Source organism: Rhinatrema bivittatum, chromosome 13 (genome assembly GCF_901001135.1).
Source record: "Rhinatrema bivittatum chromosome 13, aRhiBiv1.1, whole genome shotgun sequence".
Classification (NCBI taxonomy): domain Eukaryota; kingdom Metazoa; phylum Chordata; class Amphibia; order Gymnophiona; family Rhinatrematidae; genus Rhinatrema; species Rhinatrema bivittatum.
Genome location: NC_042627.1, coordinates 2683892 through 2706126, shown reverse-complemented (window position 1 = coordinate 2706126; position 22235 = coordinate 2683892). Strand labels below are relative to the sequence as shown.

At 49.9% G+C, this 22235-nt stretch overlaps 1 protein-coding gene across 6 annotated transcripts in view; it reads left to right on the top strand.

Moving 5' to 3' along the window:
- The first annotated feature begins 19 nt into the window (after positions 1-19).
- LOC115075420 (claudin domain-containing protein 1-like) overlaps positions 20-22235 on the top strand; it is a 37623-nt gene continuing 15407 nt past the window's right edge. Inside the window, exons 1-2 of one of the 6 annotated variants that reach the window (XM_029575770.1) lie at positions 10600-10881; positions 16298-16351. The gene's annotated coding sequence lies outside the window, so the exon portion shown is untranslated. Of the gene's footprint in view, positions 448-10553; positions 10882-16297; positions 16352-22235 lie in introns of those variants that run through there. The other 5 variants (XM_029575768.1, XM_029575769.1, XM_029575772.1 and 2 more) reach the window with 5 other exon arrangements.

Sequence of the window (22235 nt, the reverse complement as noted above, 5' to 3'; positions counted from 1 at the left end):
TTCTTCGGCGCCAGCCCCGCGCGCGCGACGCCCTCCTCCCCCGCGGACCCCTGGCGGTTGCCCGCGAGGCCAGGCCGTTGCTAATGGCGGCCTCTAGCTGGGGTTTTCCCGCCCGAGCCTCGCCGGCCGCCTCTTCGAGCGGCAGCGCCCGATAAAAAAGCGCGAGAGGGACCCCGCCGCGAGCGCCACGGTCCGCTCCCCCGGACATCGCCGACGTGGGGGAAGGAAACGTGAGACGCACGTGAGCTGAACGCGAGGCGGATTTCTCTCCTCGCCGCAAGCAATGGAACTTAAACCCATTACGATTCCTCCGAGAGGTGATGTCGGCATTTAACGTGATTCGGCGGTGCCTCTTTACTTATGATGCCCCCTACGCTAAATCTTAGGCGGCCTTGCAGTGGCTCCGGGTTCACCTTTAGCAGAAACCCGGGATGGCAGCACCTGCAGGTACGACCGAAGATTGCAAACCAGGGTCTTTGTTGAAGCACAAGCTTATTGCATCTTGCAGTAGTGCATTTACCAATTGTCCATGTATTGTAGATCACATAATTAAAATATATTATTTCTTTGTGTTTGCTGAGTTAATCGTACACCAGTTAGAATGTATTTTCATATAGACAGTATAAAAGAAACATTAAACAATTAAATAGACTGTGCACTTTCCCGTTCTAGTGCAAGTTTAATATTTCCCTTTCTCGACTGCTTCTCACCTTTCCCTACAAGCTAAGGACATCCAGACTGAGGGAGACCATAAAGCTCTGAGGCATGGTAGCCACAGGTAACCCTGGCCAGAATGGTAAGGGCAGTGCCAGGGCCAGCGTTTTCTGCACCCAGGGCAAATATTCAGAATTATATGTTTATGTCTGTGTTGGAAGTTTCATCAAGTTTCCCTGGAGAGGGTTGGTGTGAACAATTCATTGAAAATGTGAGCTGCAAAAGCTTTTATTGTGGATATTAGGCATGTATAGGATTGCCTAATTCTGATGGGCAAGGTGAAGTACTCCAAGTAGTCATATAGCTGACAAGAGGATTATAATAACCCCTTACGTAGTTATTTTACATCCCCTGATGAAGCTATTGGTGAAACAAGGACCTTTTGTCCTCTGTCTTTTTGTGTCTTTACATGTGGTACTAATGTTTTAATGTGATTATGCATTGTAGTTTCCTCAAGATGTGATGGTTTAGAACATTTTGTAATGAACAAATTTGTAAAATAAGACACTTTTTAGATTAGTTTTGTAATATATATATATATATATATGGGTATTTGATTTGCTGATTATGTAATTTCTGTTTTACCTTCCTGTCTTGTATACATTACCATTAGAACATAAGAAATTGCCATGCTGGGTCAGACCAAGGGGCCATCAAGCCCAGCATCCTGTTTCCAACAGTGGCCAATCCAGGCCACAAGAACCTGGCAATTACCCAAACACTAAAAAGATCCCCTGCTACTGATGCAATTAATAGCAGTGGCTATTCCCTAAATAAACTTTATTAATAGCAGTTAATGGACTTCTCCTCCAAGAACTTATCCGAACCTTTTTTGAACCCAGCTACGCTAACTGCACTAACCACATCCTCTGACATCAAATACCATTGCCTGTTCCAGCACAGCTATTCCTCGGATGTCAATGGCTGCAGCAAAACATCCCTTCTTTCTCTCTCTCTCTCCTCGCACTACTCTGTGCCTTATAGCCCCTTCTCCCTCCCCACACTCTTGCCCTGTTATCCCCTTCCTCTTTTTCTCCCCTCTGCCACTTCTTCCTCCAACTACTTGTGCATCCAGCTTTCACTCCCACCCAATTCTTCCCCTGCATCTTCCTCTATCTCCCCCCCCCCTCTTCTCTACCACCTATCTCTTGCCTAGCAGCTTCCCCTTCCTCAACAACTACCCAACAGCAGATCCCCTTCCTCTCTCTGCAAGCAGCAAACCCTTACCCCTTCCCCTCTCTCCCATGTGCTCAGCGACAGAAGCCCCCTCCCCCACAACCCTTTGCCTAGTAGCAGCTCCCTCTCACTTTCTGACCCCCAACCTCTTGCTCAGCAGGAGTCCCTTTGGCAGCCCCTCCCCTCTTTTTTTTTTTTTTCCTCCTATGCTCATCTGCAGTAAGAACATAAGACCTGCAATGCTGGGTCAGACCACGGTGCATTGATGCCAGCTGCTGACATGGACATTCATGTACCTGGCAGATCCCATAGAGTAGCTACTCACTCACAGGGATAACAATAGCTTTCTCTACCTGGCTACTAATGTAGTATGGACCTTTCCTCCAGGAACTTGGCCAGACCTCTTTTAAATCCTGCTCTGCTAATTGCCTTGATCACATCCTTTGGCACCAGATTCCACAGCTTGATAGTGAATGGAGCAGAGGCGTAGCCTCGGGTAGGCCTGGGTGAGCCATGGCCTGCCTGCTTTGGGCTCAGGCCCTCCCAAACTGCTGCACAACAGCACAGTGATGACCTGCCTTCGGGAATTCCATCCCCCTCCGCGGGCACAGGAGCACAATGCTGATGTGTCTGCAGGGATTTCCCCCTCTCCGCGGGCACATGATCAGAAGCATGGCAGCGCGTTGAAGACCTGCCTGTGAGGGTTCCATCCCCCGCGGGCTGAAGAGGACGACGACAGCCTGGCAAAGAAAGGCCCGCAAGCTTATCACTTCCACCAGGCTGAAGACCACAGGAGGTGAGGCAGGCAGGCTGTGAAAGGTAAGGGAGGAGGAGTGAGAATCTTACTCCCTCACCTCTTCTCCCCATCTCTTACCTTTACATCTGCCCCACTCCTTCAGCTTCCCTTCCTTCCCCCCTGAGAAGGGAGGGGAGGAAAAGGGAACTGAGCAAAATAAGTGGAAGGGAGAGGGTTGTGATTGAGGGGAAGGGTAAGTGAGAGGGAAGGAATTGAAGAGGAAGGAGAAGTGAGTAAGAGGGAAGAAAAGGGAGGAGTAGTGAAGAAAAAAGGGGGGAATGAGGGGGAAAGAAAATGGAGGAGGAAACATAGAAATGACAGCAGAAAAAGACCAAATGGCCCATCCAGTCTGCCCAGCAAGCTCCCAAACTTATTTTCCCAGACTTATCTGTTTCACCAACCACCAAGTTCAGGGCCCTTGTTGGTAATTGTTTGATTCAAATTTCCTGCTATTGATGCAGAGAGTAATGTTGGAGTTGCATCAAAGGTGAGCATAAGGCTTAATGGTTAAGGGTAGTAACCACCGCTTCAAGCAGGTTACCCCAATGCTTGTTTACCCAGACTGCACAGATCCATGCCTTGTTGGATGTTGTCTGAATGCAAATCCTCTCCTCCACATTTCCCCCTGCCGTTGAAGCAGAAAGCAATGCTGTTTATGCATTCAATGTGATGTATCAGGCTTAATTGGTTTAGGATAGTAACCACCACAATAAGCAAGCCGCCCCCACGCTTATTTGTTTATCCAGATTGTGAAGTTCACTATTTGTTGGTTGGTGACTGAATGCAAATCCCCTTTTCCACATTTCCCCTTGCCGTTGAAGCAGAGAGCAATGTTGGAGTTGATTTAACCGTGTGAAGGCTTATTGAGTAAGGATAGTAATCACCAAGTAGTAGCCACCATTCCAGCAGGGGGAGGGAAATCCCTGCGGACACATCATCATTGCGCTGCTGTGGGTCTGCTCATGTGCCCGCGGGGGGCGGGGCAGGGGGGAGTGGAATTCCCAAAGGCAGGTCATCACTGTGCTGCTGTGGTGTTGGGCAGCAGTTTGAGTGGGCCTGAGCCCAAAGTGGGCGGGCCTTGGCTCACCCAGGCCCACCCGTGGCTTCTCCATGGCTCTACTCTTCATTCCCATCCTCTAGCCTTTATGGATCCACAATGTTTATCCCATGCCCTTTGAAATCTTTCTTCGCTTCCTCCAGAAGGGCATTCCAGGCATCCACCACCCTCTCCGTGAAGAAATACTTCCTGACATTGGTTCTGAGTTTTCTTCCCTGGAGCTTCAAATCCTGACCCCTAGTTCTACTGATTTGGTGTTGACCATGGATCATTAAAACCTTTGAAGTATCTGAAAGTCTGTATCATATCACCCACTCTCGTGGCTTGACCAGTTTCTGATTGAGGTTAGTGCCTACCTTACTTCCTCGACAAACCTCTGAAATCCTGACTGTTTCATTGGTCGAGCCCTCTTCCCCCGTTAAGATAGCAAGGAAAGCACTCTGGTCTGCATTGCCCTGCCCTTCCATGGTGGCCCTCACCTCCTGAGTTTTTTTAATCTACCACCGCAGTGCTTCCAACATTTTCACACGCAGCAAATAATCCTCCTCCCGCCTCTGCAGCTGCACCCAACTCGGCAATCCTTTGCTGGGAGAGCCAGCCCTGGTTCCGGTTATTGCTGCGGGTCGGGGGCGAGGGTGTCTTGAGCACTCCGGGGCTCAACGAAGTTTGTACATCCAGGAACGACGTGGCGTGCTCCTCACCCGGCGTCTCCGCGGACCTCCCTCCCGGAGTGGATGTATTTGTTGGTGCAAAAAAGCCCTCTATTGTCGGCTGGGAGGGTGTCGGCACAGAGGATTCCGGCCGGATCCTGCCCTTCCTCTTGGTATGGGGCATCTAGGTAAGCGGCAAGATTCAATCTAGAGGAGCCAATTTTACAGCGACATCTCCTTAGGACGCCATCTTGGATTTGGTGCAATGGTTTAAAGGGGTATTTACAGATGTTTATATGAAGTCGGGGTTGTTCCACGAGGGCTCAGGTTTCTTCATGGGTGGAGTTGCAATTGGTCTCTTCTTGGAGATCTGTAGAGCAGCTTCTTAGTCTATATTGCATCCCTTTCTGGATGCTGCAGTCTGGCTGTCAGGGTTGCAGAGGTAGCATCTCTTGCCTCAGCAGTTTTAAGGTGGCCTTGGGCAGCATCTCACCCTTTTAGGGTATAGCTTGGGTATGTCCTACATGTCCGAACTGGTCTGACTGAACCAAGAGGAAGCTGAAATTGCTACATCCCTGATAATATCCTTTCCTCAAATACAGTCAGACCAATCCAGGACCCTCCATATACTAGTGCTGTCTTCAGTGTCTTTGTTCATTCTATGCATTGCAGCAAATCTTTTTCACAGTTAAATATGTAGAGTTGGAAAGTGTTATGGCTGCCTATGCTTTGCTGAGGGTGAGTGGTTTCTTATGCTATTAGAAACTCTATTTGTTGTTTCTTCCTTAGTTTTTTTTTCTGGAAATTCACTAGTTTAAAGATAATGGTTCTATTAACATGGTTCTCAGTTGGCAAGCTGGTGTCAGCATGGATGTATATAGAGTGACATCAGCAAACCTAATGTCCTCTGTCTCCATCTACTGGTTGGCGTGTGTAAACCACTTAACTAGTCTGGTCTGACAGTATTCAAGGAAAGAAAATTATCAGAAAAGAAGTAATTTCACCATGCTAACTGCCTTTACTACATCCTCTGGCAATCAGTTCCAGATCTTAATTGTGTGTTGAATGAAAAAATATTTTCGTAGATTGTTTTAAATGTGCTACTTAGTCACTTCATGGAGTTTTTCCAAGTTCTTGTATTTTTTGAAAGAGTAAACAACTGATTTGAATTTATTCTTTCTATTCCACTCATGATTTTATAGACCTTTATCATATCCACCTCTGATGTATTGTCCAGGATGAACAGCCCTAATTTCTTTAGCCTTTCTTCATAGGAGAGCTAGTCCATCCTCTATCATTTTTAGTTGCCGTTATCTGTATCTTTTTCCATTCAACTATAATTTGGGGTTTTGTTTTTTTGAGCTGCAGCGACCAGAACTGTGGTCTCGTCCGATTATGACATTCTCCGCTTTATTCTCCATTCGTTTCTTAATAATTTTTAATATTGTTTGTTTGCTTTTTTGACTGCTGCTGCACATTGAGCTGAGGATTTACAAATTTTGTCCATGACACCTTGATCCTTTTCCTGAGTTGGGTGTGTGTGTGTGTTTTTTTCTTATCGTACATACCAGACCAAGCCAAGGGGCCGATGCAATACAGTGTACTTAGCCCAGCGCACTGTATAACCCGCAGTTGGATGCGGGTTGAATAGGCACTAACTAATCCCCTTTTGCAATAAGGGGATTAGCGCCTCTACAACGCACGTCCAACGCGGAGTGAAACTAATAGCGCTCATCACGTGCAAATGCATCTGAATGAGGCGATTAGCTATTCACTCCCTATGCAAAAAAAAAAAAGTGCGTCTAGGATACAGTCGTTAATTGCTGAGCGCTACTAAAACTAGTACAGAAAAGCAGAAACCGGCTTTTCTGTACTGCCTCCTACTTAATAACATTGGGATATTAAGTAGGAGGAACAACTCTTTAAAAAAAATAATTTAAAAAAGTTAAAAAAAAAAAAAAAAAAGTGCTAGCAGTGGGGTGCAGGAAGCAGACGCTCAGTTGACAAACGTCTGTTTCCTGAAACCCTGGCCCATGGACGCTGATAAATTCAGCGTCCATTCTCCGAACCTGACTATGGGCACCAGAAGGAGTGTATAAATCAATATTAAAGGGTCGGGCACCTAATATTAACTTATTCACTCCTTCCCTTATTGCCCATTGGTCCTTTTCACTGACATTCAAGCAAATGCAGGAAGCCTCCTGGAGTGCAAGGTAATGTTGGAGGTTCAGACATAGTGAAATCTGTTATTGGCCTCTGATACTTTGATACTTTAAAGGCCACACATGAGGCTTGCGCAGTTCCTAATCTCTCTGTGGTTTTGGTTTGCTTTCAGCCTCATAGAAAAAATTTGGAGGATCTAACTCACTGGGGAGTTCAAGTCTTTTTCTCCTCAGTAAATACCTCCAACAGGTCCCAATTAGAATATATATATATATATATTTTTTTTTTTAGTTTTAATTCCACTTTTCTGCAGTTCAAAGTGGATTACGTTGAAGTACTTTAGGTACTCATATGAAATGGTTAAAGATTAATGTTGTGAAGTGGTATTAGTTGGTCCTCTATAGAAATCTTTTGAGGATTATCTATTGGCGTGGCATAATCATTTACTGCTTCATTCGTTTAACTTACCTCTGCTAACAAGGAGCTTCTAAGTTCCTGCATTTTACCTGCAGTGACCAAAAATCAATTTTCAATTTCTGAATTTATTTGCCTTTTAAAAACTTTAAGTTTTGGTCACTCTTATCTTACATTTATCATGGTTAAACATTTCCAATGCAGTTCATAAGGTAATGGTTAGCAATGTCATCTTTTATTATTTGAAGTAAAAAAGAAATAACGTTTTCATTTTATGCTACAACATATCAGCCTGGATAAACTGTGGATGCTTGTCAGTGACAAGACTCAACACGGCTAAAATTTCAGAGAGACTAACCCCTTCAGGGACATCCCTCAGACCCACATTCCTAGAACTGTTCTCTCTTTCTGAACCAACAAAGATGGAGTCAAAGGCGAGGGACTCTGGGCCACTTTACAAAGTTCAGTAACCAAGGCCCCTGGGTAATAAGGTGCACACGAACCAGTGTAAAACTATGCAAATTAGCTCTCCGCTAATTAAATGCCATGCTCCCCAATGCAGAGAGGTGCATGGGCCTAGCTCCTGGTCAGAGTTGGAATAAAGTTACTGCATTTTGCTTGTATAGAAACGGGGCAAAAAAGGGCAATATCAGGAAAGCCGTGTACGCTAATGCTCATAGTATGGGAAATAGTCCCAGACCCAGTCATGGAAGAAGCTGTCAAGGAGACGTGGTATGTGGGAAAACCATGACTGGGATATACTTATTCCTTCCTATTCAGGAAGGGAGGAAGTGTAGCAGCGCATATAAAAAAAAAGTATTAAAGCCACAACATTTCAGGATCATGAGCTAAGGAGGAGACACTGTGGGTAAACTTGAAAAGAGAGAATGGAACATCTATTTATATTGGTGTAATGTACAGATCTCCATCACAGGCAGAAGAAATGGATAGAGATTTAATGTAGGATATTGCTGTTAGGGGATTTCAGTCTGCCGCATGTTAATTAGGACATCACGGCTGCAATGTCTTCTAGAACAGGAATGGGCAAATTTATTTATTTGTTTTGAGTCACATTACTGCTGCTTATCGAAGCTGAGGGCCAGGGTCCCCCTTACAGCTCATTGAGTAGGGGTGGGAACGCCTTAGAACTCCATGAGGTGGGGGGGGGGGGGTGTTACAGTGCCAAGTATACCTCACAGTGAGAGGACTATACTATAAAAAGAATATTTCAATACAGTTAACCAATAGTATAACATCAAATAGCTGAAAACTCATATAGGGTACAAACACCCATATCAAATAATACCCAATAATTATTCCACCACATTCTGCATACATATTGTTTTTCTTTTCTAATGTACTTCCTACTTTTTTTTTTCCTTTTCCCACCAACTCTGAAGAGTGGATAGATGTGGCACAGATGGGATTATGCAGAAAATAAAGTGTCTTTTCGCAGCTCTAGCAGTGCATGACCAATACCCACAGAATAAGACCCTTTTTGTAACACTTGCCCATGACATCTTTGAATCCTATCACATTGGTCAGTCTGCTGAAATCTAGAAATGAGTCTGGAAATGTATTAATTAGTAGATAAATGAGCACCATACCATTGTAAAGCTCTGCATTCTCTTCCCCTACACACTCAGCATAAAAAACACTTGTTAACTGCTGATAGTTCAGAAAGGTTTCTTTCAAATGCAGTCAAAGCAGCCCTACTCACTTTCCAACGTGTCTGCAAAGCAAGAGGTGCTGGCAAGAAATTGCCATTGGCAAAGCCTGCTTCCGGTTGGAGTGAGGATGATAGTGGGGGAGCTCAGACTGCAGCCTGCCAGCACAAGGAACCTCTTATACAGGGAAACTAGAATCACAAAAAAAGCTGCTAGATTTTCAGGCTCCTCAAAGTGCTTATGTGCCTACAGGTACAGGTACCTTTCCCTTTGAAAATCCCTTAGAGGGTAAGGGGGGACCACAGGCAATATTCCTTCTAAGTTTTTGTGGTCTATGTGTGCAAAAAGTGTACAAATGTGTGCACTGTTCTTTAAAACATTTACCTTTTCCTGCATGTGCTCCAAATGTGCACTAGTCTCATGACCTGTGTGCTCTCACACCTGTGCAGCTTACAAAGAACACTGACCACAGATAGATAAGTACCCACAAAGGCTGCAGATCCAGGCTCCCCAAAAAGAAGAATGTATGGGGAGCTAACAAACTGTCTATAGTACTGGGCCAGGATAGCCCAAACAGTGTCACCCTTTTGTCAGGCTGTGGACCGCATGCATGTGTAATTTCCCAGCACTGGGGGAAGGAGAGGAGCAATTTTCAAAGGGACTTTCTTTAGGGCTGATTCAGTAAAGTCCGCGGGAGAACACCTGCTCTCCCGGCGCACGCACAGGCCACTCGCCTGTGCACGCGATTCAGTATTTAAATGAGGCCCAGCGGTAGAAACGGGCAAAAGGAGGTGCTAGGGACACTAGCGCGTCCCTAGCGCCTCCTTTTGGACAGGAGTGGCGGCTGTCAATGGGTTTGACAGCCGACTCTCAATTTTGCTGGCGTCGGTTCTCGAGCCCGCTGACAGCCACGGGCTCAGAAACCAGATGCCGGCAAAATTGAGCGTCCGGTTTTCGACCCAACAGCCGCTGGCCCATTTTAAATTTAATTTTTTTTTTACCCTTTGGGACCTCAGACTTAATATCACCATGATATTAAGTCGGAGGGTGCACAGAAAAGCAGTTTTTACTGCTTTTCTGTGCACTTTCTCGGTGCGGCAGAAATTAAAGGTCGGCGCTAATTTCTTAGAGTAAAATGTGCGGCTTGACAACACATTTTACTTTCTGTATTGCGTGGGAATGACTAATAGGGCCATCAACATGCATTTGCATGTTGAGGGAGCTATTAGGTTCGGCGGGTTGGACGTGCGTTTTCCGCCCCTTACTAAGGGACAACGTGCGTCCAATGGCAGGTTGGACCCATTTAATAGTAAATACCTTTTACCTATGAAGAATCCCTTTTGAAAACTGCCCCCAATCTATGATTTAAAAAAAAAATAAATTTTTTAGGCAGGGAGGGGGATTTGTAAGCCTATTTGAGGGAGGGAAAATTACCCACCACCCCCTCCCCTGCTCAGGTAAGATCCAGGCAGGATTAAGAGCTTCCACCTTATCTAATCTAAACAGTTGTTCTGCTCGATCTTGCTGTGAAACGAGTTGTGCTGGCAAAGTGCACATCAGGGTTCCCTGGTGTCCAGCTGGGCTCTTCGTAATCTCCCGCCAGCTCGGGCATGCAGCCACCTTAGTGCAGAGCAGTAGCTTCTAGGAAATACTTGCTACGTTTCATGGCACAACCCTTTTGCATGTGTGACCAAAGTAACATAAATGATTTAAATAAAACATAAAGAAAGGAAAACTATAAAAAAAAAAATCACAGGCAAGTAAAGCTCCATTATGGGAGAGGTGAACGTTTCATTTCGGGCAGGATGCCACATGGTTTTCTGCCGTTTCTGGCTTCGGAAAAGCGCTTCCTGCTCCTTCTTCCCGGGGTGAGTGAGAAGGAGTCCCCCCAACGCTTGCTCTGCAGATTTTGTTACCGGAAGTGCGGGGCCGCCCATGGGCGCGGGGCGTGGGCGGTGCCCCGCTGCTTTCTGGGTAATCTGCCTGGCCCCTCGAGCTGCTGTTGCCCGGGAGACATGGCCGGTAAGGCTGGCGGCGCGTGGCCGGGGGAGTTGCAGTTCTTGTGACAGAGAGGGCTCGCGCGTGCCCCTCCCCCCCCGCCCCTCCTGGCGCGCGCCGGAGGATCCCTCAACCCTGGGGGGGGAGTGAAAGGTGGGCGAGGCTTCGGGACCCCCTGCTCCTGCCCCGAGAGCCCAAGCAGCTCCCAGCAAAGCTCCTAGAGAAAGTTGTGTTCTGTCCGGAAAGGTAGGAAAGATCCGACAGAGAACTTATCTATTTATTTATTCTTTCTGGTAAACGCTTCCCTCACAATCAGAAGGGAGAGGTCGCGGAGAGGAGAACCTGCTTCTCAGTCCCAGGGAAATCCATGTGAGCGCGCAGGCTCCCTGGGCGCAGAGAAGTGGTGGGCCGGGTGCCCTGGGTGGGCTCCTGTGCTGATCCATGTTATAGGACCTAATGCCTAAGCGCAGGCTCCCTGGGTGCAGAGAAGTGGTGGGCGGGGGCCCCTGGGTGGGCTCCTGTGCTGATCCATGTTATAGGACCTAATGCCTAAGCGCAGGCTCCCTGGGCGCAGAGAAGTGGTGGGCCGGGGTCCCTGGGTGGGCTCCTGTGCTGATCCATGTTATAGGACCTAATGCCTAAGCGCAGGCTCCCTGGGTGCAGAGAAGTGGTGGGCCGGGTGCCCTGGGTGGGCTCCTGTGCTGATCCATGTTATAGGACCTAATGCCTAAGCGCAGGCTCCCTGGGTGCAGAGAAGTGGTGGGCCGGGGTCCCTGGGTGGGCTCCTGTGCTGATCCATGTTATAGGACCTAATGCCTAAGCGCAGGCTCCCTGGGTGCAGAGAAGTGGTGGGCCGGGTGCCCTGGGTGGGCTCCTGTGCTGATCCATGTTATAGGACCTAATGCCTAAGCGCAGGCTCCCTGGGTGCAGAGAAGTGGTGGGCCGGGGCCCTGGGTGGGCTCCTGTGCTGATCCATGTTATAGGACCTAATGCCTAAGCGCAGGCTCCCTGGGTGCAGAGAAGTGGTGGGCAGGGTCCCCTGGGTGGGCTCCTGTACTGATCCATGTTATAGGACCTAATGCCTAAGCGCAGGCTCCCTGGGCGCAGAGAAGTGGTGGGCCGGGCCCCTGGGTGGGCTCCTGTGCTGATCCATGTTATAGGACCTAATGCCTAAGCACAGGCTCCCTGGGTGCAGAGAAGTGGTGGGCCGGGTGCCCCTGGGTGGGCTCCTGTGCTGATCCATGTTATAGGACCTAATGCCTAAGCGCAGGCTCCCTGGGTGCAGAGAAGTGGTGGGCCGGGTGCCCCTGGGTGGGCTCCTGTGCTGATCCATGTTATAGGACCTAATGCCTAAGCGTAGGCTCCCTGGGTGCAGAGAAGTGGTGGGCCGGGGCCCTGGGTGGGCTCCTGTGCTGATCCATGTTATAGGACCTAATGCCTAAGCGCAGGCTCCCTGGGTGCAGAGAAGTGGTGGGCCGGGTCCCTGGGTGGGCTCCTGTGCTGATCCATGTTATAGGACCTAATGCCTAAGCACAGGCTCCCTGGGTGCAGAGAAGTGGTGGGCCGGGCCCCTGGGTGGGCTCCTGTGCTGATCCATGTTATAGGACCTAATGCCTAAGCGCAGGCTCCCTGGGTGCAGAGAAGTGGTGGGCCGGGGCCCTGGGTGGGCTCCTGTGCTGATCCATGTTATAGGACCTAATGCCTAAGCACAGGCTCCCTGGGTGCAGAGAAGTGGTGGGCCGGGGTCCCTGGGTGGGCTCCTGTGCTGATCCATGTTATAGGACCTAATGCCTAAGCGCAGGCTCCCTGGGTGCAGAGAAGTGGTGGGCCGGGACCCCTGGGTGGGCTCCTGTGCTGATCCATGTTATAGGACCTAATGCCTAAGCGCAGGCTCCCTGGGTGCAGAGAAGTGGTGGGCCGGGTGCCCCTGGGTGGGCTCCTGTGCTGATCCATGTTATAGGACCTAATGCCTAAGCGCAGGCTCCCTGGGTGCAGAGAAGTGGTGGGCCGGGGTCCCTGGGTGGGCTCCTGTGCTGATCCATGTTATAGGACCTAATGCCTAAGCGCAGGCTCCCTGGGTGCAGAGAAGTGGTGGGCCGGGGCCCCTGGGTGGGCTCCTGTGCTGATCCATGTTATAGGACCTAATGCCTAAGCACAGGCTCCCTGGGTGCAGAGAAGTGGTGGGCCGGGCCCCTGGGTGGGCTCCTGTGCTGATCCATGTTATAGGACCTAATGCCTAAGCGCAGGCTCCCTGGGTGCAGAGAAGTGGTGGGCCGGGGTCCCTGGGTGGGCTCCTGTGCTGATCCATGTTATAGGACCTAATGCCTAAGCGCAGGCTCCCTGGGTGCAGAGAAGTGGTGGGCCGGGGTCCCTGGGTGGGCTCCTGTGCTGATCCATGTTATAGGACCTAATGCCTAAGCGCAGGCTCCCTGGGTGCAGAGAAGTGGTGGGCCGGGGCCCCTGGGTGGGCTCCTGTGCTGATCCATGTTATAGGACCTAATGCCTAAGCAGCAGGCTCCCTGGGTGCAGAGAAGTGGTGGGCCGGGCCCCTGGGTGGGCTCCTGTGCTGATCCATGTTATAGGACCTAATGCCTAAGCGCAGGCTCCCTGGGTGCAGAGAAGTGGTGGGCCGGGGCCCCTGGGTGGGCTCCTGTGCTGATCCATGTTATAGGACCTAATGCCTAAGCGCAGGCTCCCTGGGTGCAGAGAAGTGGTGGGCCGGGACCCCTGGGTGGGCTCCTGTGCTGATCCATGTTATAGGACCTAATGCCTAAGCGCAGGCTCCCTGGGCGCAGAGAAGTGGTGGGCCGGGGTCCCTGGGTGGGCTCCTGTGCTGATCCATGTTATAGGACCTAATGCCTAAGCGCAGGCTCCCTGGGCGCAGAGAAGTGGTGGGCCGGGGTGCCCTGGGTGGGCTCCTGTGCTGATCCATGTTATAGGACCTAATGCCTAAGCGCAGGCTCCCTGGGTGCAGAGAAGTGGTGGGCCGGGTGCCCTGGGTGGGCTCCTGTGCTGATCCATGTTATAGGACCTAATGCCTAAGCGCAGGCTCCCTGGGTGCAGAGAAGTGGTGGGCCGGGCCCCTGGGTGGGCTCCTGTGCTGATCCATGTTATAGGACCTAATGCCTAAGCGCAGGCTCCCTGGGTGCAGAGAAGTGGTGGGCCGGGGCCCTGGGTGGGCTCCTGTGCTGATCCATGTTATAGGACCTAATGCCTAAGCGCAGGCTCCCTGGGCGCAGAGAAGTGGTGGGCCGGGGTCCCTGGGTGGGCTCCTGTGCTGATCCATGTTATAGGACCTAATGCCTAAGCGCAGGCTCCCTGGGCGCAGAGAAGTGGTGGGCCGGGTGCCCTGGGTGGGCTCCTGTGCTGATCCATGTTATAGGACCTAATGCCTAAGCGCAGGCTCCCTGGGTGCAGAGAAGTGGTGGCCCGGGGCCCCTGGGTGGGCTCCTGTGCTGATCCATGTTATAGGACCTAATGCCTAAGCGCAGGCTCCCTGGGTGCAGAGAAGTGGTGGGCCGGGTGCCCTGGGTGGGCTCCTGTGCTGATCCATGTTATAGGACCTAATGCCTAAGCGCAGGCTCCCTGGGTGCAGAGAAGTGGTGGGCCGGGGTCCCTGGGTGGGCTCCTGTGCTGATCCATGTTATAGGACCTAATGCCTAAGCACAGGCTCCCTGGGTGCAGAGAAGTGGTGGCCCGGGGCCCCTGGGTGGGCTCCTGTGCTGATCCATGTTATAGGACCTAATGCCTAAGCGCAGGCTCCCTGGGCGCAGAGAAGTGGTGGGCCGGGCCCCTGGGTGGGCTCCTGTGCTGATCCATGTTATAGGACCTAATGCCTAAGCGCAGGCTCCCTGGGCGCAGAGAAGTGGTGGGCCGGGTGCCCTGGGTGGGCTCCTGTGCTGATCCATGTTATAGGACCTAATGCCTAAGCGCAGGCTCCCTGGGTGCAGAGAAGTGGTGGGCCGGGGTCCCTGGGTGGGCTCCTGTGCTGATCCATGTTATAGGACCTAATGCCTAGCGCAGGCTCCCTGGGTGCAGAGAAGTGGTGGGCCGGGGTCCCTGGGTGGGCTCCTGTGCTGATCCATGTTATAGGACCTAATGCCTAAGCGCAGGCTCCCTGGGTGCAGAGAAGTGGTGGGCCGGGGTCCCTGGGTGGGCTCCTGTGCTGATCCATGTTATAGGACCTAATGCCTAAGCGCAGGCTCCCTGGGTGCAGAGAAGTGGTGGGCCGGGTGCCCTGGGTGGGCTCCTGTACTGATCCATGTTATAGGACCTAATGCCTAAGCGCAGGCTCCCTGGGTGCAGAGAAGTGGTGGGCCGGGGGCCCTGGGTGGGCTCCTGTGCTGATCCATGTTATAGGACCTAATGCCTAAGCGCAGGCTCCCTGGGTGCAGAGAAGTGGTGGGCCGGGGTCCCTGGGTGGGCTCCTGTGCTGATCCATGTTATAGGACCTAATGCCTAAGCACAGGCTCCCTGGGTGCAGAGAAGTGGTGGGCCGGGGTCCCTGGGTGGGCTCCTGTGCTGATCCATGTTATAGGACCTAATGCCTAAGCGCAGGCTCCCTGGGTGCAGAGAAGTGGTGGGCCGGGTGCCCTGGGTGGGCTCCTGTGCTGATCCATGTTATAGGACCTAATGCCTAAGCGCAGGCTCCCTGGGTGCAGAGAAGTGGTGGGCCGGGTGCCCTGGGTGGGCTCCTGTGCTGATCCATGTTATAGGACCTAATGCCTAAGCCCAGGCTCCCTGGGTGCAGAGAAGTGGTGGGCGGGGGCCCCTGGGTGGGCTCCTGTGCTGATCCATGTTATAGGACCTAATGCCTAAGCGCAGGCTCCCTGGGTGCAGAGAAGTGGTGGGCCGGGGTCCCTGGGTGGGCTCCTGTGCTGATCCATGTTATAGGACCTAATGCCTAAGCCCAGGCTCCCTGGGCGCAGAGAAGTGGTGGGCCGGGTGCCCTGGGTGGGCTCCTGTGCTGATCCATGTTATAGGACCTAATGCCTAAGCACAGACTCCCTGGGCGCAGAGAAGTGGTGGGCCGGGGGCCCCTGGGTGGGCTCCTGTGCTGATCCATGTTATAGGACCTAATGCCTAAGCGCAGGCTCCCTGGGTGCAGAGAAGTGGTGGGCCGGGTGCCCTGGGTGGGCTCCTGTGCTGATCCATGTTATAGGACCTAATGCCTAAGCCCACAGGCTCCCTGGGTGCAGAGAAGTGGTGGGCCGGGCCCCTGGGTGGGCTCCTGTGCTGATCCATGTTATAGGACCTAATGCCTAAGCCCACAGGCCCATTCCTGAGGTCGCATTTCCCCTCACAGTTTGTTCAAGCAGTTTGGGAACAGTTACACTGATTTGCCCCATTACCTCTGGCTGCTCCTGGCAGGAGTCATTTTGTAAATTCTCTGGTTTAATGAATTTAGCAGACTGGATGGACCATTTGGTCTTTTTCTGCTGTTACTATATTTTATGAAAGGTACTTAAAATTATGAATGGCTATCAATCACATGAATAATTACCAATATATATGAAATTGCATACCTTAATGACCATAAAATTTCATTGCTACAGATATACATCAAATTTCATAAGATAATAATGTCAAAGTACATTACAAATATATCTGTATACATAGATAGTCATATGACTCCTAACATTTACTTTATTTATTTATCAAGTTTTATATACCATCATTCGGTTTCGCCATCACAAGGGTTTACAAGTTTCGATGGGTAAGATGTTAAGAGGTTAGGATGGGGATTAACATTGTTTTCATATTGGTTAACAACTCTTCCTATTCCTAGCCCAGTATCCATAGCTGTGGTAGACCTGTGTGGGTTTGTGCATGTTGTATTACCTGTGGTTTTCCATGCTAATATTGTGTGTGTGTAATAACGTGGTTAGTGCAAAAAAGCCTCGTGCACAAATCTGTTGGTTTAGTGTAAGTCCATGCAAAGGAGGCAATGGTGGGGTTTTTTAGCACCCGGGTCCGTGCAGGAATTAAGTGTAAGTGCCTGTCTAGAGGTGAAAAATTAAACAGCAGAAGCCAGAAGAGAGGTCAGGGAGGAAACAAGCACATGTCGGAAATGCTGACTGCTTTTCTAACCCTTTCCAAATCTGCTGCATTTCCCCAGCTCCCACACAGTCCATGACGGATCCTGCTCTAGCCACCTTCAGTCCCACTCTCTGACCACTAACTCACAAATGTCTTTCAACTGACAAGTTACAACAGCGGTTTATTGCATAGGGCATACAGCACGTGTTTTTGCATGCACATCTGCGTGGATATTTCTTTAGTGCAAAATGTCTGCGTGTATCTCATTTGCATGCTGTCCCCTTATTACATCCCGCGGAGAGACACCTGCTCTTGCTGCGCGCGCAAAAAATAAATACACCGCGGGCAGTTATTCGGAAGTGCAGGCTTTTCTGTCACCACGTGGTCTGAGTGAATGCAGAGCGTGTGCCTGGCTGCCCTGGGTGTCTCTGTGGTTAATGCCCTGGTTTGTTCTGCGGCTGCACACCGCAGGATCTCGTATTGTGTAAGAGTATCCCTGCTGAATGTTTGGTATCCTGCAGCCTGCACATGTACTGCTAACGCTTCTCAGCAGTACAACTCCGCGTTGCACACCGCAGGATCTCGTATTGTGTAAGAGTATCCCTGCTGAATGTTTGCTATCCTGCAGCCTGCACATGTACTGCTAACGCTTCTCGGCAGTACAACTCCGCGTTGCACACCGCAGGATCTCGTATTGTGTAAGAGTATCCCTGCTGAATGTTTGCTATCCTGCAGGCTGCACATGTACTGGTAACACTTCTCGGCAGTACAACTCCGCGTTGCACACCGCAGGATCTCGTATTGTGTAAGAGTATCCCTGCTGAATGTTTGGTATCCTGCAGCCTGCCCATGTACTGCTAACGCTTCTCGGCAGTACAACTCTGCGTTGCACACCGCAGGATCTCGTATTGTGTAAGACTATCCCTGCTGAATGTTTGGTATCCTGCAGCCTGCACATGTACTGCTAACGCTTCTCGGCAGTACAACTCCGCGTTCCTTTCTGTCCAGTCCTCATGGGAACGGATAAGTAACTGCAGAGAAGGATTGTGAGGTCCATCTGCTCTGCCCACCTCTCTCCGTGTTGTCCAGTCTTAGTAATGAAATGCTGTGAATCAGTGTAACAAAGCTGAGCCACCCCCAGTTGCCTGTTCTAGAAGGTCCCTTTAAGCCCAGTATGTCCCCCGCATACCCAGCAGGGAGTGTTGAGGCTTTGGGGCAAATCTTTGCCCACGCCCAGGATGGGTTATGAAAGCAGAACCTGGAGACCAGACACCTCCAGCGCAGCCTGGGCGTGGGCATCTTTTCCCGGAGGATTATTTAGCACCGCACCCATCCCAGTGAAACTTGATGATGAACTAATAACTTTCTCTGCTTCAGAGTACAGAATGCCTGGATAATGGTGAGACATGGAGAGGGTGCACTAAGTGGCTCTCGGTGACACTGAGGGATGGAGCAGCCCTTAAAGTTTCACCAAAAGAATGTTGTTATACCTTTTTCTACATCATCCAGGTCCACATTTTACTTACCATTTTTAAGCTATTCCAGAAAGGATCAGCCGACAAGCGAGAATATGCACAAGAGGTCATTGGTTAAAGTTTGGGAATTATTTTCAAGCACATTTAAAAATTAAACCCTTGTTTGTAAAACTACAGGTGAAGTCAGATCAGAGATGTGACCAAAATGATACAGATTCTCCAGGGATACCAGAGTCGTATGCTGTATAAGTACAGGATGTATAGCAATGTTCCCTCTAATTTTTCACAGTCTGTGTGTGCAAAAATTTTCTTTGTGCTTTTTATAAGTTGAGCTAAAATATGTGCACTAAGTGCCAAGTGTGCCTGAGCAAGAGTAGTGCAAATAATATCAAGTTTCAAAAATTGTATTTAACAGTTCTAATGAAAAAAAATTCTCCATTACTTAAATAAAACAAGAATAGAGTAAGCTAAATTGGCTTTCCTTACAATTTATTTCTGTGATCATTGGCAATTATTCATTTATTGTTAAGATTGCAACAATGTGAGCTGTTTCAATTGTTTCTGCAATCAAAGAATTGTATAAAAAAACATTTTGATTTAATGAAAATGGTAATGTTGACATCTGACGATGCCTCCTTCACGTTAGGCAGACTCGATGGCGTAGCAGTGCAGCTGAAATGTGATATTACAGAATTAGTCCAGCAACATTGCATTGCACACAGATAAGATTTGGAGATTTCAGATGTGTGGAAAGAGGTCAAGCTTATAAAGGACATTAAAACTTTAATGAGAATTGTTTTGTGATAAGCGGTGTGAGAGTGAGCCCTTAATGTTGCAGAGTTGACGGAGCCTACACCGACAGCTGGAGAAGTCTCCCTGAAGTGGGACGTGCTGGAGCTTCGCCTGTTCTAGCTGCCTCCTCCGTAGGTTGACCCTTGGATTCTGGTGGCCAGCAGGGCTTAGGTGGGTCCTAAGAGCGGTATAGACAGCAGAAGTCCAAGGGCACGCTGGGCTCAGGGATGGGCAGCAAGCTGGAGATACCGGAAACAGGCCAAGGGTCAGGGCAGTCGATAGGCACACATAGGTCCAAAGCAAGAGGTCATTTCCAGGAGATCAGGCGAAGAATGAATGAACATGCACACGTCGCTGGATGAGGCAGGGCGCGAGTGCAGGAGCAATAAGCCCTGTTCTTGGCAGGAGACCTGATGCCGAAGCATCATGGAAGAGTCTGTGATGTCATCGAAGGGCGCCACGAGGGCTTTTCCTGCCGCAGCCCCTTTAAGGCTCGGAGCGCACCATGCGCCGTAAGGTGGCTTCGTGAGAAAGGGAGATGGCAACGTCGCAGGGAAGTGTACTGCTCTCTGCCGCGTCTTTTTGATGGCAGCGTCCCAGCTGCGGGAAGGTCTCGGGTGGTGTCGGGGGTGAGAGTGAAGCGGCTCGTGGGACAGTCGCCAATTATGACAGGTTTACACAGCATCCTGTCAAATGTCCACAAAAAAAAATAAAAATTTCAAGAAATAGTGTCACTGCTCCATAACCGAGAGTGCCACCTGCAGTCTCTTAGCATTTCTCTGTCTCCAGCGGATGGTAGAGGTGTTAAACTTGCAATCTGGAGCAGAAGAATAAAAAAGAAAGAAAAGAGTTTAGAAGAAGGAAGACTTTGCTTCCTGAGGTGTTGGGTGCCTTGGTGGGTCATCCCTCGGGGCGAGCCAGGGGTTGGTATCCCTGGGCTGGCTCAGCCCAAAATATCCAAGAGGATTGAAAGCCAAGGGTTTTGGCTCCCTCTGGCTTTCTGTTCGATTCAATACAAAGCAGGACAGAGTATTTCTGCTGCAGTCTTGGTTCCACACATTGATGCTGCGAGTTTGATCCCTGTGGAACTCATTTCATCTGAACGTGTGGACTTATCTACAGGTCCTGGGGTTGATGACTGCCACTTTAGCAGTGGTTCCCTGGGCGAGCGCACAAATGCATCCTCTTCAGCGCGTGTTGCTCTCCTGTTGGAGTCCACAGTCGCAGAACTAGGTGATGAGGCTTCTCCTTCCATTAGAGGTGAGATCCCAGTTGGACTGGTGGTTACACATGGATCATCTCAGGAAGGAAATTTCCCTGACAGCGCCGGATTGGATGGTATTCACATCAGATGCAAGCCTCCGGGGCTGGGAGGGCCTCACTGTCAGGAAGTGGTGGTGCAAGGACACTGGGATACAGTGAAGTAGCAGTGGAATATCAACAGGCTGGAGACACGAGCGGTTTGGTTGGCGTGCCTGTAGTTCACCGAGAGGCTAGAGGCTCGGGTGGTCTGGATAATGTCCGACAATGCGACAACAGTGGCTTACATAAATCATCAGGGTAGAACCAAGAGGAGGAAATAGATGCACTCATGATGTGGGCGGAGCAGCATCTCCTAAGCATATCCACTTCCCACATTGCCAGAAAGGACAATATCAGAGCTGATTTCCTCAGCAGGAGAAACTTGGACCTAGGAGAATGGGAGCTGGTGGACAAGGCCTTTCAACTCATGGTGAACTACTGGGGCCTACTGGATATAGACCTGTTAGTGACCTTCAACAACGCAAAGGTTCCATGCTTCTTCAGTCACAGGTGAGACCCAAAAGCAATGAGCATCGACGCCCTTGTTCAGGAGTTGGTCCCAAGAAACAAACCGGTAGCCGATCCAAGATGGCTGATAGCAATAAACACAAGGAGTAGGATCGGTAAAATAGGACTTTATTGAATCTTGAATAAAGTCCTATTTTACCGATCCAACTCCTTGTGTTTCTTGTTCAGGAGTTGCCATGAGGCGCCTTTCTGTATGCATTTCTGCTCTGGCCTCTGATAGGCAGGCTAGTCCAGAAGATTGCTAGTCAACCAGCACCGGCCTATTGGTGGCTCCGGATGGGGCTCAAAGGCCATGGTACACTGATCTCTAGAGACTTTGGGTGGGCAGTCCCGTCAGGCTACCATCTCAGATGGATCTGTTATGTCAGAGGCCCATTCTGCATGGAAATCTGAGTCTATTCTGTCTTACGGTTTGCCATTGAAAGGGCTCAGTTGTTAAAGTGGGATTTTTCACCCGCGGTAATTTCTATTCTTCGGGCCCGGAAATTTTCTAGCCTATGTTAGTTTGGAGGGTCTTTGAGGCCTGGTGTCCTGAGTGAGGTACTCAGCTGCTTAAGGTGGATATTCCTTTGATTTGGGGATTTTTACAAGACTGCTTGCTTAAGGGTTTGACCCTTAACACCTTGAAGGTTCAGGTTGCTGCTCTGGCTTGTTATAAGGGGAGTGTCAATGTAGGGCCTTTGTCTTCCCATCCAGATGTGTCCCATTTCTTGCAGGGAGTTAAGCATCTTCACCTCCCATTGTGGCTTCTAGTGCCTCTGTGGGACCTTAACTTTGTCCTGAAGTTTTTGGCAAGTCTAACTTTTCAACCACTTCAAGGTAAATAGCTTTGAGGAAAGACAGGTTTTCTGATAGCAATCTGTTCAGCACGTCGGGTCTCTGAGTGTTAGGCTCTTTCCTATCATGAGCTTAATCTCCTTGTGACTCCGAGTGCGGTTCAACTTCGGACTGTGCCCTCTTTTTTTTGCCCAAAGTGTTTTTGGACTTTCATTTGAATCAGTCCATTTCTCTGCCTGCCTTGGACAGGGACAGAGATGAAGCTGAGAACCGTCTTTTGTGTTCCTTTGACATCAAGCTTCGTTTACTGCGATGCTTGTAAATGACTAAGGCTGTTCGGAAGTCTGATCACTTGTTAGTGCTCCATAGTGGAGGTAAGCAGGAAGCACCAGCAACATGGGCAACGATACCCACTGGGTTAAGGAAGTCGTCATGGCAGCCTATGCAGCTGCTGAGGTAGCCTTACTGAAACAGATTAGACCGCATTCCACAAGGGGAGCTTTGTTTGTTGTCGCCTGCTAAAATTTGCCAAGCAGCAACATCTTTTCCAAGCATTACCACTTGGATGTTGGGGGCTAACGAAAGTGCCACATTTGCGCAGGCGGCATTGATTGCCCTTTTCAAGATTAGCTTTGGTAAATACCACTCATTGGGTTTGACCTGCCCAAATGCTGAGGATGAAAAAAT